A 5,440-nucleotide genomic window follows, 5' to 3' on the forward strand; every position below is an offset into this window, starting at 1 on the left:
TCGTGTTAATCGAATTTAGAAGCAGAATGAAGTTTAACCTGCGGCCTCAAATAATTCCAGTACTCTTTTCAAGTCTGATGAATGAATTATTAAGTCTTCTCTACAGTCTTTTCCATGTAACCTCAATGCAGCATCAGAAGTGACCAAAACAAAAGGAATAGTGGGATCATTACAAATCTGTCTTGACTAGAATGTGTTTGGACCACCAAAGGCTCAGTGAATTTTCCTACAGTGAACATCCACACATCAGTTATACAACGAGAAATGTAAAAGTGGTTGGTACAACACAAGAGGGCGCCTTCATCCTCTAAACTGGGAGACTTAGGTGGGGTTAAGCACCTGAAGTAAGGTGGCCATAACACAGTTCATATATTTTAAACTGCAGACACAGTATTTCTACATCGATCCAGTGAGTCGCGGGGGGGGTGATCAGGCTGTCCTGACCTCCCGGGGCCGAAGCAAAATTCGTTAGGGCTCTTCGCGCTTGCCCGTAAACCCTGTTAGCTTTTGCCACACAGTCCCTCAGTGTCCACTACAATTGGGATGTTTGCTCCATCTGTCAGTGTGAGAATCAGTAGATCTCTACAGAACAGAATGAGGAATAAACCAACTATATTTATTCAATAGAATATGTTCTATAGAATATTAATTGAATATTAACACTGTAGGGAGGGCCATGCTCTTTTTATACATTAAGCTATATGTTAAATGTAGGAAATTTAAATTTATATTTTCATACATATTTATACACGTCCCTCTCTGTCGCAAACCTCGTATCTCCTTATTTCATAATTGTAACTTTTTTTCTTGAATAAATGCTGTTGGTCACCTTTATCTCTCTCTGTGGGTTTTTACAAATATTTAACCAATGAAAAGTATGAAAGCCAGCAATACCAACTTTGACAATGCAGTGTTCAATTATTGTTAAAGCACAGGGTTTTTAATTTCCTGAAAAGATATTACATATACAAGGCTTCTGCCTGTCAGCGACAACTACATATTGCATTTATTTCACATATCTAAAGTCAGCATACCAGTTCTTCAGCCTCAGTGAACGGCAGAGAGCCAGGGTTGTCCTCAAGAGAGAAAAAGTCCTTGTGGAGACTTGTTGAAGCAAACACAGAGACTAACTTATTATAGTTGACTAAAACTAAATTGAATACTCAATCTAGGTGTGAAAAAACATTTTAATTAAGTGAAATACAAATATACAGGAAATGTCTTTTAGTCTTTGTCCATTTGGCCAAATTTGTCAACATAACAAGCATTAGAAGGCATTGATGCATATGATATTAAGAAAACATCCAACAACAGTATTTATTTAGGCTAACAAGTCGAAACACTTTTTACATAAAATCTTGCATTTAAGTTTGGTGATTGTGAGTGCTGTGAATGCAGGCCCGTCTTTCTCACTATAAACTTGGCCTAGACTTGACTCTCTGTGTCTTCTTTTTATCCTCTTTTCTTTTTCCTTCTCATCCTTACTCCTGCCTCCTTTGCAACCCCATCCTTGCCCTCTCCTCCTCTCTTGGCTCTGCATCTATCAAGGCCTTCCATAACCCGATACAGACATTCAGTAGATCAGCTGCTACCCCCATCCCACCCCTCCACTAGCCCAACATAAAGTCCTCTCCCCTCCCAGCACCCAGCACCGCCTGGCTAGCTGCTGTTTAACACGAAAACAGCCCAGAAAGTAAACAGGGACATTATTCCACACCGCTACCCAGAGTCCCTTTTTAGCCCAACAGCAGCCTCCTCCTCTCCCTGCCCTTCCTCCTTCTCCTCACCTCCCCCTCCCCTTGTTGTTTTCTCCGTCTTCTTTCAGTCATGCATGTTGTACTGTGGCTAAAACGTGCAAGCAGGGCTCAGGGTGTAATCCAGTCAGATCCTGCGAATGCCTTCCGGGGGAGGGGGTGGAGGGTAGGGTATCACAGTAACTGTGGTCCCATGAGGAAGCGGAGCAAAATACACATATGCACGCATGTACATTCTCTCCCTGTCTTTCACCACATGCCCTCTTTTCCTCAACACCCGTAAAGCAGTGCTGGCTAAGTGTATGCACCTGGCAGAGGATGTATTTCTCGACCTGCTGATTTACATGGGAGTTAAGCTGCTGTGATGCATGGGGCTGAAATGTGTGGGAGTGAGGAGGCATGTGAGACACGCAGGAGTTCAAAGCTGCTCAGCAAGATGGAGAGGAGGGTTTTGGGGGTTGGAGAGGAAGCTGGGAGTGTGGGTCAGCAGGAAATGGGGAGTAGGGATTGGTCTGAAGATTGGAGTGTAGATGGATGGATGGATGGACTGAATCCAATTGTTTGGACTTCCCTGAATTGAAAATTGTGGACTTTACATCGAAATCCACAACTGAAGTTGCAAGGGGTCTCACACGGGATTATGGACAGGATAATCAGCAAAGCCCATGAGGGTAGTGTCTGCGAATCCACATACAGTTGTATCTAAACGTTTGGGCACCCCAAGAGTTAAAACTTAATGAGCTCCTTCGGCCTGAGGCAGGTCAACAATTGTCATTTGGAAATGTCAGCTGGTGCCAGTTTCAAAGCTTTACAAATACTCTGATGCTTCAAACCTGTGTGGTTGTGTTGCAGCATTTCCCAGGTGGAGGGATAAATGGATTCCATTAAATACCAGGAAATTCTGGAAGCAAACATCCCACCATCTGTAAAAAAAAAAAAAGCTGAAGCTGAGAGGATGAGAGAACACATCTACAACAGGATAATGATGCTAAACGTACTTCAAAATCCACCATGGTCTACACCAAGAGACGGCAGCTGAAGATTTTAGAATGGCCCTTACAGTCCCCTGACTCTGTAGGTAATCTTAAAACAACTGTGCGAGCAGAATATTGCAGAACTAGAAGCCTTTTGCAAGGAAGAATGGGAAAAATCCCAAATACAAGAATTGATAGACTTTTAGCTTTCACAAAAAGCGTTTGCAAGCTGTGATATCTGCCAGAGAGTGTGTTACTACAGTTGTCACATTGCAGGGTGCCCAAACTTTTGCACATGCTTCAAAATGTTTATATATATTTATATTCAATTTATGAATGAAAATGTAACTATGCTATCCATATCACCAAATCACCAAAATATGTTATTTGTCATGGGGTGCCCAAACTTTTGCATACAAATGTGAATGAATGAGTTAGTTTCTGTTCGATGGACTGCTATCACTGTGTGAATCAGTGTGTGAAAGGGCATGTAGTGTAAAAACACTTTGAGTGGTCAGAAGACTAGAAAGGCTCTATACAAGTACAGTCCATTTGCCATTTACCATTTATCAACACTATATATGAACATTTGGATTCATGGACAAATAGATCGATGAGTAGATGGACAAATAGATTGATGAGTAGATAGAAGGAGACTGGCAGAGGTAAAGTGCGCCAAGATCCCTTTTGTGGCAACTTTACACCATCAAGTCTCTGAAGTGTCAACATCACAGCTGACCACAGAAACACGCCCTTTATCTGTTCCATATGTGACGGGTGCCTCTCCAGAATTCCATCTGGCAGGCTCTATCACATCTATCATGTTCACTTCCCTTATCAAACCAGTCTGACTGCAGTTCCTCCGGGGAACATCTTACACTTCATCTGCCTAATAATAACATATTGCTCCCATCCTGTGGCACCCCCAGTGAAGTGAAGGCGACACTTCAGCAGCCATCTGAAAACATGACAACAAATGGAAACCAATCAATCAGTGGACGGGACAGCCGAGTGAAAGGGGAGGCGGAAGTGAATAATGAAAGGGGGGAGTGGGCCTTTTAAAGCTTTATGACATTCCTGTGTAGATGGAGGTGAGTGTCTGGTGGGGTGGAGTGGCCTCTGATGTTCCACAGTGGTCCCAGAACCCCACTTTCATTAGTGGACTGGCCCATAAAAGGGCACCCAGAGCACCTGACTGCCTGCCCAGCCAGCGTCGGCCCCCCTCTGCCTCCTTGCTTACTGCCTGCCTCCTCCATGCCGCCTGCCCTATAAAACATCTGGTGACACAAGACCTCAACTGTTTCAGCTAAGTCTGCCCGCTGCACTCGTAAACAGTCTCTGGTCTAATGCAAGACAGAAGTGGCGGGACAGTCCGGGGCCAGACCAGACCAGACCCAATGCTCGCGTACAGGAGAGAGTGTTCAAGCGTCTGCAGCCCCGGGACGCATGAGGCCTGGTGTTTACTCTAACATCAGATAAATCAGTGCACAAATAATACATCAAACACACGAGGGAAACACATACACACACAGGCTTATTATAGGCGACTCTTAACAGCCTGCTTGAGTGAGCCGAGACCTTTCCAGGTAACTCAGCAGGAGGCTCCGGCCCTCGATTAGTCAGCCACTCCTTTTTAAGCACACTGCCGTCCATTGTCAGCCTAAGCAGTCACTCACATCAAACAGAATGCAATGTAAAAAAAAATGAAACAGCTTATGAGGGGAAAAGGGCTGAACTCAAAGAGAGATGTCTGTCCATATTTAATTTAAGGCAGGCTGCTGTCGGGGAGGCTGGGACCGAGCGGATCAAAGGCCAGTAGCATGCTGCTGCAGCTCCTAACCACTTAGCACCTTTTCACTGCCTTTGATCTGATAATTAAGAGGCTACTCCAAGAGCAGGTGGCACTGATAAGTGTACCGCTAAACCAACAGCAGAGTGCATACTGCGCCAAAGTCCTGGTGTGTATCCGCGGATACACAACAGCACTCAGATACATAAAGAGTCCGACTCGTCCATTCGAAGTAAAGCTAAAACACTAGCTAGCTATGTGTAAATAGCACAAACCACTCCAGTAAATGATGAAGCAAAGATGAAAGTCATAATAGTCTGTGCCTGATGGAGGATGTTGACTGCTGAGAGCATGGAGAGGAAACAGAAAGCAGGGTGAGACGAAGAGGACTGTGGGAGAATAGGAAGGGGGGGCTGGGGCACATTGAGGTGCCCTGTCCATGTGCTGGGCAACGAGGGCTCCGGAGGCGGATGTGAAGAGTAAGATCCCTGTTGTTTTGTTGGCCAAGGAGGAACAGGAAGCAGAGGTGTGCACACCGTGTCATTATACCGGCTTTGAAGATGTCCCTGATCGAGAGAAATGGCTCCACATTAAAACACTGCTCTGGGAATGCTCCAGACTACCTACAGTAAGGACAAACAGAGGGAACACACAGCATGCTGGGAATTAATCTGTAAAGTGCCTTGTAATACAACCCAGTGATCCCCAGATTATGTTCAATGCTTTTTAAAATTCTGTCTGTCCACAATATCTGTGCATAGCACTGACAGTATGGTTAAGGATAGGGTAGAGGTAGGGAGAAATTGTGCTTATAATGGTGGTATGATGGGGGTTAGGCAACTAAAACACTTGGTTAAGGAAAGGTCAATCAGGCTAATAAAGTTAAATGCTAATGGCAGGTCTTTCAATTCAATTCAATTCAA

Source organism: Morone saxatilis, unplaced genomic scaffold (assembly GCF_004916995.1).
Source record: "Morone saxatilis isolate NCDOM2014 unplaced genomic scaffold, NCSU_SB_2.0 Contig16, whole genome shotgun sequence".
NCBI lineage: Eukaryota > Metazoa > Chordata > Actinopteri > Moronidae > Morone > Morone saxatilis.